Source organism: Talpa europaea, assembly GCF_964194135.1.
Source record: "Talpa europaea genome assembly, chromosome: 13".
Taxonomy (NCBI): domain Eukaryota; kingdom Metazoa; phylum Chordata; class Mammalia; order Eulipotyphla; family Talpidae; genus Talpa; species Talpa europaea.
Genome location: NC_140080.1, coordinates 76,838,361 through 76,849,655, shown reverse-complemented (window position 1 = coordinate 76,849,655; position 11,295 = coordinate 76,838,361). Strand labels below are relative to the sequence as shown.

The window sequence follows — 11,295 nt, the reverse complement described above, 5'->3', positions numbered from 1 at the left end:
TAACACAAGCGGCGCAGTAGACATCTCCTGCCTCGCCCACTGCTCCCCTTAGCAGTGTATTTCGGTCAGTCTGCCTGTTCTGTTCCCCACTCTGTCTCTGGTGAATCCTCTCACCACTTGCATCTCTGGCCTGTACCCCAGCTCTTGCATGCATAAATAAATAATTTAAAAATAAATAAATTAAAAAAATCTGTTTTTCCTAAATTTCGGCCCACAAAATTGGAAGTAAAGGACTGGGGGCGGGGTGGGGGGGGTTGGCGAACAACACAGAAGTGAAGTTTACAAATTTAAGCAGTCTATGGACATCACCATTGATTGGGCCTGGATGGCTGGGCTCCGCCTGAGCTCAGGGCCTCAGGGGCTCAAAGCGAGGAGGAGCTCAGGCCCAGGACATAAGGCAGGGTGGGGCGCAGGACCCGAGCCAAGGCCGCAAGCCCAAAAGCCCAAGTCCCGCTTCCGCCTCTTGCCCCTCCTCCCTCCGCCCACGCCCGGGCGCCGCTCCCGCCGGCTCCGGCCCACAGGGCTCTGGCCCGGCGCACCCAGGCCCGAGCGCCCAGGGGGCCTTCGGGACCGCTCAGGTGGCTGCCCCGCCGGCGCCTTCCCGCCCGCTGGGGTCTTCTCCACCTTCTGGCGCACCTCCCCGCGGAACACGGTGGGCCCAGGGCCGAGGCTCTTCTGAACAGGCTCCAAGTCGTTCAACGCCACCAAACCCCAAATGGGGTGGCTTGCCGCCGCTGCAGATGCGCAGCCCCGCCTCGTTGCCGTAATTTTGAAAGAAATCTTGGAGCTCCGATTTGTCCACCATGTGAGGCAGGTTTCCAAGAAAGAGCTGGTGACTTTGGGGGTGTCGGTCACTTCTTTGGGGTTCAGCATCACCTTGTTCACCGACTGGTCTCAGTCGCCTCTGAGGGGGAGTATGTATTCGCTGCTCTAGCACGCGTGCCCCTGAGGCCTCGGCGGTGGAATCTGAGACTAGGCCTGAATCTGCAGTTTCACCCCGGGGGTGGATCCCAGTCACTGGTGCAGCTCCACTCGCTGGACAGAACCTCCAGACAATGTCCGCAAGTCCTGCTGGACAGCGGGCGACGTCCGCAGGGACCTCAGATGAGCGCTTGTGAGCATCCTGGTGAGCAGCCTCTTCCAGTGCTGGCTCCGTCTTCTCTTGGATTTCAGATACAGGTTTTTGCTCCGATTCTGGCTCAGGATCAGGCTTGGGTAAGCAACACGTTTCTCTAAATGTTCTTACAGCTCATTGCTGACAGCTTGATCATAGAACGTTCCAGAATCATTAGGTCCTATTTCAGGTGCCTGCTGTCTTTCCCCAGGTTCCACTACTTCTTCCTCAGATTCCTTCTGGGGGTCAGTGACAAAACCACCACACACCGTCTTGGTGTCTGAAGACATCATTGTGAATGTAGAACTGATTTGTGACAGAGCCCTCAGGAGCATGCACAGATGTCTGCATGAAGCTCCCCAGCGCCTGGTAGTTGTTGGAGAGCAGCCCCATGGCCTGGACCATCGCGCCGGCGTTCAGGGTGGGGTGAGCGTCCTCGTGGCGGATCTGAATGTGGCAGTTGGTGAAGTTCTGCAACATCACTTTCCCGTGCATCTCCTCCTGGCCGTCGGCGGCATCTGCTGGCTTGCCTTTTCAATCCAGTCCCCGATGGACGTAGTAAGAGTTCTTTCCATAAAATCTGTGTAGCTGGTCTGCCTGCCTTGGCAGGAACACTGCCGCACAAATTCCCAGCCAGCCAACAGGGACAGGACTGCCCCGTGACCATTGCTGTGGTCAGTTCAACCCTTTGGGTGAGGCCCAGAGGGCCACGTCGGAGGCTCCAGGGCGGAAAGCGAAAAGCCCTTATGCCGCTGAGTGGGCACTTGGTGTCACTTTGAATAACCACTCCCTACTCCCTACCAGTTGTCCCGGCTCTGCGGAAAATGATGTTCCAGGTGATTATGAAGCCCAGCCACAGGTAAGTAAGAAACTGATGGGTTTGGTTATCTGTGTAGTAGGAAGTAGTGTCTCTAGTTCAAAAGGATTATTTCTAGTTAATCTTTGGTAAGTGAAAGTGTATAGTTCTCGGATTTATAGTGATAAAATGTGAATTCATTAATTACTTTATTAAGTCAAGTTCTCTGTTATATAAAGTGGTATTTTCACTGCCTCTCTATCTTAATGGATAAAAAAGCATGTGTTTCATATTAGTATCCCTTGCTTGGAAGCTTGGCTTCATCTCTTACTAGCCAGTAAGTATGAAGATGGCTTAGTATTAAACATTTCTGTGTCTTAGTTACATCTTTCTAAAAAAGAATGATATAATTCTATCTTAGCAAAATGTCCAGATTGCATAGAAGGATAGCAGGGAAAGTGATTAATTCTGTATGGAGATTGGGTTTTCAGAAAATATGTATTGAATTTTTTTTGCATGCAAAGAAGCAAAAGAAAATCTGGTAAATTAAACTGCAGAGTCTTTTAAAGTACGTATTGATGTCTGTTAGTTCAGCAGTTCTAGTGTGCAATTCTATTTTACATTATAGTGTTATATCCACTTTAATATTTAATCCTCACAACAAATCCATGAAGGAGATAAGAAAGATGTTGGTATTTTATCATTTGTGAGTTTGGTGATTTATCAGAGGTTAACTTTTGCATTTTAACCAATAGCAACAATTGGGAGATTAAAAATAAAATGGTGGTGCTAGAGGGGGAAAACATTTCAGAGAGAGTTTTGGGTTAAGGTAGGGCAGATCCAAACATACAGAAAAGTGAAAAAGAAAAACTCCAAACCATTCATGATGGGGGACATGGCATGAGTAATGGGGAGACTACTGGAATAAAGAGAAAAAAGGAGAAAATACCACTCGGGTATGAGAAATGCTTTGTTTTCCTTTACGTAAAATTTAGAAAAAGACTTTATTTAGAGTAATCAGAATCTTAATTTTCTGTGAATCTGTTTATTGCTATGTTGATGCTGTTCTGCCTTCATTTTTGTATATTAATATATAAATGCAGAAACTTGACTTTTGCATACATAAGTCTCAAATATGTTATTATCAGTAAAAGCAAAATTTTCACCTCTATTAAAATTTTAAAAGCTGTGAAAGGAATCATACTAAGGCTCATATTGCTGGAGTAGTTGAAAGGTGAATATTAATTAAATACCATTATTTCATAACATAATAATTATATTCAAAAACTATAATTGCAGCAAAAAATACAACTTCTATTGCACCATGAAAATGTTTAGGCTTACACTCCAAGGAATGTTAAAAAAAAAAGGACAGATAATATTTTAGTTTCCTAATGTTATCATTATAAATATCACTTGGTGGTTGAATTTAAAAACAGATTTTAATTTTCAATAAATTTTTATTAAAGTAACATTGGTTTATAATATCACACATTATAATTTGGCAGTTGTCTATGCTATATTATGATCCCCACCAAAAGTCTACTTTCCTTCTATCACCATACAATTAATCTCTTTTACTCCTTTTACCTGCCTTCTATCCTTTTATCCCTTTGTTAACTACCAATCTGTTATTTCTATCTAAGATTCTGTTTTTTTTTTTGTTTTGTTTTGCTTAGGTTTTTGCTTTGTTTCTTTATAGTCCACATCTGAGTGAAAACATACAGCATTTTCTTTCTCTGTATGATTTTATTTTACTTTGCATAACACCGGCAAATTCCATTCAAGTTACAAATGATAAGATTTCACATGCACACACACACACATAACATTGATAGACACTGAGTATGTTTCCATATCTTGACTATTGTAGACAATGCTGCAATGAACATAGAGATTCATATGTGTTTTCTAATTAGTGGTTTTGTATTCTTTGGATACTCAGAAATTGAATATATAGATCATAGAGCATTTCTATTCTTAATTTATTGAGAACTCTTCATACTGTTTTGCAGAGTGACTATACCAGTTTACCTTCCCACTAAGAAAAATTGTTCCTTTACAATTCTGGAGACTAGAAATCTAAGATTATAATTTTGGCAGTTAGTTTCTTCTGAAACTTCTTTCCTTCGCTTATAGATGACTGGCTTACTCCCATATAGTTATCTGATCTTATTTATGTTCTGTGTCTAATCACCTCCTCTTATAAGGACACTGGGACATTGGATTAGGGTTCACATATATGACCTCAATTTATTTATTTTTAAAGATTTTATTTAATTTTGTATCGAAGAACTGGAATGTAGGCTAGAGGTGCAGGAGAGGTGTGGGGGCAGATGGTGAGAGGATTCACCAGAGAAAAAGTGGGGAACAGAACAGGCAGACCTATTGAAAAACACTGCTAAGGAGAACAGTGAGCAAAACAGGAAAGGTCTGCTGCACCATGTGGGTTAGTTCCCTTTCTGGGGATGGAACTCAGGCCATCATGGTGGGCCTTTTCAGTGGTAACTCTGAGACTGCCCCCTAGGCACCAGGAAGGCCTGGCCTCAGTTTATGTTAATTTCCTCTGTAATGGGCCTATCTCCAAATGCAGTCACATTCTGAAGCACTGGAGATTACCAGTTGAGCTATGAATTTGAAGGGATACAATTCACCCCATTTACTTCCCCAAATGTATCCTGAAATATACTTTATATTCAACATAGAATGTTTGGATACCATATTGATTATAAGACTTTTATTTTTCTATTTATTGCTCCCCTTGAAGTATGCAGGCAACAGAATCTGTTTAATTATTGCCAAAAGCCAGCCATAAGGGCAACATCTCTGTCCAGAGAGAGATTGTGTAAACCTCATAACCTCATTCTGAAGACATTTTGGGGAAATTTCAGTAAGAAGCAATTCACTATTACTGACATATATATAGAAATATATAAAGAGAGATATGTAGATGCAGATATATATATATATATATAAAATAACATTTTTAATAAAATGGAAAAAGAGACAGATATGCTAGTTGACTTTTTCACTACTGTAGTATACAAAAGCTAGTTATTCCATGAACTATATACCAGATGTGTTGTTTAAAAGTGATAATGAATTTGCTACAAACATAATAAATCATTTTCATAATTTTATATTGTTAACTATCATGAATTATGTACATTAAAAAAATTGTGAAGAGGCAGTGTGAAACAGGCTGCATTGAGAAAGGACTGGCAATTAGGATAGCAAGATTCCAGCCTAAGTTCTTCTATGCTCCTATTAGCACAGGGAAATCGATTTCATTTCATTATTTTAAGATTCCATGGTTCTGTGTGACCCAAGATAACTTCATTTTATTGTGATATCATTTAGAGATTTAACAACTCTGCTCAGTTCAGTTCTTCCACGTATTTTATGAAGGGCAGTCTGGAAAAAGATGACAGTAGAGAATTTTCAGCACAATGTTGAAATCAAGACCTATATTTGATCAATACAGGCTATTTTTTCTTTCAGTACTGGTTCTTCTCCAGCTATTTTATCATCGCCCTTGCAGAATCATGTTGAGATTTCAGATTTCAGATGAGAAGTAAAAAGATCAGTTGACTTCTTCAGAGACTGACTAGTGACCTCTGTGCTGCCATGTTCCCTCAGTGACTTCTTTCAGATTAATTGACATCCATCTTCCCTGCAGGTGAAAGAGACTACTTTCCCAATAGCATAATATAAAAAGTTCAAAAATAGTATTTCCCTTTAAATAGTTATCGACTTAGAAATGCTTTGATTTTTATAGTTTAGAATTTAATATTGCCTTTCAATAGACCTCTTTCAAATGTCCATTTTAGAGTATCCTGTCATATTATGTAACTTCCCTTAAGATACTTAAAAGATATTTAGAAGTTAAAAACTAAGGTGAATAAGTATAAGTTAATCAGGTTACTTGGACAAGAGGACCTTGTTCCCACACATCCAGGCAGTGAGTACATCTTGTCATCTGGAAAGCATCATCGCTGCCGTTGCTACGCCACCCCATGTGCTTGAGACACATCAGACACACTGCTTTCTCCACGACCTTTTCAGGTATTGCCCCTGTCTTGAATGCCCTGGCTTCCCAAAATTCCAACATGCTTTGCTTCCTTATATCCCCCAGAAAGCTGCAATCCCTTCATCAGGGATGCTTTCTTCAAACTCTGTTTCTTGTCCCAACTCTATATTCACTCAATTTTTCTCCATAGTTCCTGGAAAAAATAACATATTTGCTTGCTGATTTTCTGTTACCATCTCTAGGAGGAGAACTCTATTAGAATAATAACCCAGTCACTTTATTATTCCTAGGTCTTTGAATGGTATCTTCTACATTTTGAGTTCTTAGAACAGTCACTAAATAGAGGTATGACTGAAAGAAACCAGACTCACAAATGTTAAATGCAGTTTCTGAAGTTTTCATGAATATATATGAGTTGTATCTTTTTCAGTCATAACACTCATTTCTGTGGCAGTCCTGGAACCCTTCAAGTGAATGGGATTCTCTAGAAGTCATTTGGATTTTTTACTGTCCAGTAGTGGCTGAGAAGATTCAGTGACTTCATTTTCCCCTCCACATGCTGTTCTGTGTCCAGCATACAAGGATGCATTTTCTAAGTGTCTTTCACAATTTAGTAGTCTGGCATTTTCAATGCCTGACTTTCTTAACCAGTTACCATCAGGAATAATGACAAAGGAATATGAGCAAGTAGCAGAAAAATAATATTTGGTCACTCATTTTCACTCTTATTCAATTTCTCAGTTAAAGAAGATTCAGCTAAAGAGAAAAAGTAGTTAAAGAAAACTGTATGCAGGACCTTTTCTTCTGAATTTTAAGCTGTAAAATACTATAAGCAATAGTGCTTGACCTTTAGAACATGACTGTCATCTTCTTTAAATCCATAGCCCCCATCCTCCCTTTGCAGTGAAGATGAAAGGTTAAATAATTAATAGCAGAGAGGGACACAATGAAATTCACCCAGGGATTAGAAAACTGCCTCTTTCCTTGAGTTCTGATTTGAAACAACTTCCAATAGCTGAAAATGTTACCAGGAACGTAATGTGTTTTTCATATATTGCTAGCTGCCTACAGTGAGCGCAGGCATTTGGGACTACAAGCTTAAATGAGAAAAACATGGCAGACAGCTCCTCATGACTGTGAAGAATAGCCACTTCCCCCTGTCCATCCAAGTTTTGAAATTTCCAAGAGTGACAACAAATATATAGTACTGTCTTACACAATCTGAATCAAATGTGAGTGAAAGTATCTCAGAACTCACTTATGTCATAGATACTAGTTAACCTAATATCCCCATTTAATAAATACCAAGACTTGGTAAGGTGCCTGGTAAATAACAGTATCACCACTGGAAACTACCAATATACAGATCACAGCCCTGTCCATCACTTCACGGAGCTGGGTTGGTCCACAGGTTGTCCACAGGTAGTTTTCTAGTCTATGCACACTTCAGACTGTGTGAAGAAGTTACTTCTTGCCCTTTGCATTTAGCAAAGAAAGAACTTAGATTGGTTGGATGGTTTAATCTGACAGAGTCAGAAGTTCAGAAATGGATGCATTATCAAGAATCCTAAGTTAATTCCCTGGGCAGATGATGAACAGCAACAAGAGGATGTCTGATTCTTTGTGAAAATAGAAGTAGAAAATAAGAGCTCTAGACAAAAGAAGGCAGAAAGAATAGGAAAGAAAGCATTAGCTTTCACTCACTAGTGTCAACATTCATCTTGTCTGACCTAAGTTTCCTCATCTCAAAGAGGCTGTTTATTTTGGGGCCATGGCAGTGATGACAACTGTGTTAACTTACAGTTATAATCAGCAGTCCCTGAGATCTTCTTGGCAATTTATCTGGTTCCAGTTGTCTCAGCTCACCACCCATTCTTCCATTTCTAACTGCACGCAATCTTCTATTTTCAAAGCTCTCGGGGAGCATCGCCATTAGGCATGGAGGCACATTGTTTTCAACACTCACCATTGTCTCCCACCACACATCAGTTTCTTTTCTTGTGGTAACACTCTTAAAGCTAAAACAATTTCAGTGATGCTTCCCTGAAGTCAAAATGAACTTTCTCCTGCCACTGCACCAACAATGCAGGCCCTGTTCATATTGCAACCACAAATGGGTTCCTGCCTGCAGCTTCTCCACACATTCAGACCACAGCATTATTGGTGCAAACAGTGTGCTGTTTTCTAGTTTACCCTGCCAAGCTGTCTCCATGGGGAGAATTCCTCATCACAGAACTGTTTTTAAGATGTGACTTGAAAGATGTAATTTTCAAGGAGAAATTTCTGCCTCTGTTCCTATCAAATAAGGATAATAGTTTTCAGAAGACTTCCAGTTTTCATTCTGCTGTTTAGCTGTGGCTATAAATTTTTTGACCATTTCTCAGGGGTAAACCCAAAGGGCGACAAAGGAAAGTAAGCTGAATGAGTTTGACTTTCTGGTATCAGTAGCCTTCCTGTACCACCTGCCCCCATATTTGACACAATACCTTTGCATGGAACTTATATGTCCAGTTTTATTTTCCTTTGAATGGTCTTCAGATTAGTCTATGGTGTCAAGTAAAAAGAATATTAGTCTTCACATGAATTTATGGTGTCATTTAAAAGGGAACACTAACTGGGGCCTTGTAGGACTCCTACATGCTTTCCACATCTCCCTGAATCCCAGGGCAAGTGGAGCCCAACTTTGTGTCTGGCAGACTCCACTGCTATGATGTTGGGACAGTGAATTCTCCATGACCTTTATGGCTCTCCCAGCATGAAGAACTGGCCTCAAGTTAATTATTTTCCAGGATTTCCGTGGTGACATCATGAGTTATCAAAATTCCTATCTTTGAGAAGCTAAACAATGTTCTTAGATTTTTGAAATTGCTCAGGTTACCTAAATCTAAACTGTCTGGTCTTACAGAGAGAGCCAGGGATATTTCAGATGTGGCAAGTATAATTTCTGTAATGACAAGGTACTTTGAAAGCAAGCAGTGTACTATAGGAGCAGTGGGAATTTATTTCAAATCAAGGAAATAGTAGGCATGCAAATGCTCATAGAATTGTAACTGGTGGGATTAATAGATCAATAAAGTGGTTCCTGCCCTCAAGGTCTACCAAAAAACAAACAAACAAACAAAAAACCAAACATGTATATACAAGACTTAAAGTATAGAGAAGAATGTATTACATGTCATAATATCAGTATAAAAGTAATATGGGTTATAGGAGAGGGTATTACAACAACAAAAATCTGCTGATACTGCAGAAGTAGCTTTAAGCTGAAACTTAAAAAATTGATATTAATAGGCATTTATACAAGAAAACATAAAGGAAAAGAAAAGTGCCTAACTTGTCAACAGTGATCAAGTAAACCATTGTATTTGGGGGAATAGGTGAAGATGAAGTTAAAATGTATCCTTTGACTAGATTTTTGGAAGACTATGAGTGGTCTGATAAGACTTTTTGTTTACACTGAATGCAATGAAAGTTGCTATTGTTTTGCTACCACTTTGGGTTCTGATTTGTAACCCAAAATGAAGGAAACAGATGCAGAGTTTCAAATGCCAAGTAGTTTTGCTTTATTTATTTATTTATTTGTTTGTTTGTTTATTTGTTTATTTAAAGATTTATTTATTTATTTATTTATACAAGCACTGCGTACAGTCAGAAGCCTGGGAGGGTGAGAGAATTCACCAGAGCCAGAGCCGGGAGCAGAGCAGGCAGAAGGACCGAGGTACACTGCTGAGGGGAGCGGCGGGCGGCAGGAGAGGTCTGCGAGCCATGTGGGACCCTCACCTGGTGGCTGGGGATCGAACTGGCGCTGCAGAGGCTGTGGGCACCTTCGCAGCCCAGTGCTCAACCGCTGCACCACCGGAGAGGCCCTGGAGTTGTTTTCTTATAATCCTGGCTCACATGATGTGAAGTTGAGTTCACGGTTAATCCACTATGGTTAAAGTCACTGAGATTTGGGAGTTGTTACTGCTGTTATTCCCTAAGTCTCAAAATTGTTCATCTAAAAAAGGAACATGACTTTCCCAAGTTGAAACAAGATTGGAACAGAATATACTAGTATCTTACTATCAGTTTTGTGATTTTCCTTCTGTGTCCCTTTCCCAAATTAAATTCTATCATTTTCTTAGAACTCTGTTTATCTCACATACCCTTTAGTGGTAATTTTATTGTCAGTATTTAATAAGGTTGCTATCATTGTTTTTCTTTTTCATTTAACTACTAAATTTGCTCCTTTAAAGCCTAATTCTATCATGCTATAGATTTTCTGAAGAGTGTCTCATTTTATCATAAGTGAAGGACCCAAATGCCATATTCAATGCACACATTTACAACAATTTACTTGTGCAAGATAGTGATAAAAGGAAAACCTGGGAATGTTGGAATCTTGCATTGAAAGTACAACTGGCAACAGAGTTCCGGTAGCATCCTGCCAGGCATATTTATTTTCAGATCAGGTAGCGTGCTTTCAAGTTACACATTTCATTACAATTTATTCAAGAGGATGAAAAATGTGCATAATCCTTTAAGAATATTAAAGAATATAGAAAAGATGAATTAGACAAACATTTAATTGTGGTGGGGGAAGAATCATTGTGTTTCTTAAAGTGAACATATTTCTGCTTACATTTGTTGAGAAGATGATGCTTTTAGGTATTTCAGAGAAAAATTTTCATAATTTTAGCACTTAGTATCATACTTCATCATCAGCATTGCAAATTTTCAAAACTTATTGTTATCTACTATTATCTCTACAGGGATTAATATTGCTGTCTTGGGAACACCTTTATTCAGGTAAACGTCTATCCTGTTGTAAGAGTTATTCTTTCCCTTTACACCCAATTCTCACTGCCTTTAAGAAAATGACCCTTAGTTATTTAACTAGAATTCTTACTCACTAGGAGAAAGCTTGGCATAACTGGAAAAAAATATAGACTTTGCCAATGAATAGATTGTCGTTTTGAAACACATCTTTCTCAATTATTGGCTGTGTGACTTTGAGCAAGTTATTCTGAACCTTGGTAAAATAGTGTTACCACAGACCTTCATGAGAAAAATGCATGAAAAGTGCTTGACAAATCATAGATACTCAATAATAGAAAGCAGTTAAGATTTCAGCTGAAGATTTAAGTCTCTCCCCTATGAAACTGCAATCATCAGACCTGGCTATACACTATTGGCTCCCTTTGGAGTATACTTCTACTTACCAATCCTGCTTTCAAATTTCACACAGAGTAAGGGTGTCTAACTACAGGGTCAAGAATAGGTAACACCTAACTAAGGTCATTTTTCTCTCTGTGATGGTTATGTTTTTATATTGGCCTATTATTATACATGAACAGTCTGGGATTGGTAGTACTT

At 39.6% G+C, this 11,295-nt stretch overlaps 1 pseudogene across 1 annotated transcript; it reads right to left on the bottom strand.

The window, feature by feature from the left end:
- Window positions 1-574: 574 nt before the first annotated feature.
- LOC311183360 (ras GTPase-activating protein-binding protein 1-like) lies at window positions 575-7,909 on the bottom strand (annotated as a pseudogene). Its single transcript has 2 exons — window positions 7,742-7,909; window positions 575-1,783 (listed from the first exon to the last, which is right to left on the bottom strand). The product of its transcript is annotated as a ras GTPase-activating protein-binding protein 1-like (transcript).
- Window positions 7,910-11,295: the final 3,386 nt, after the last annotated feature.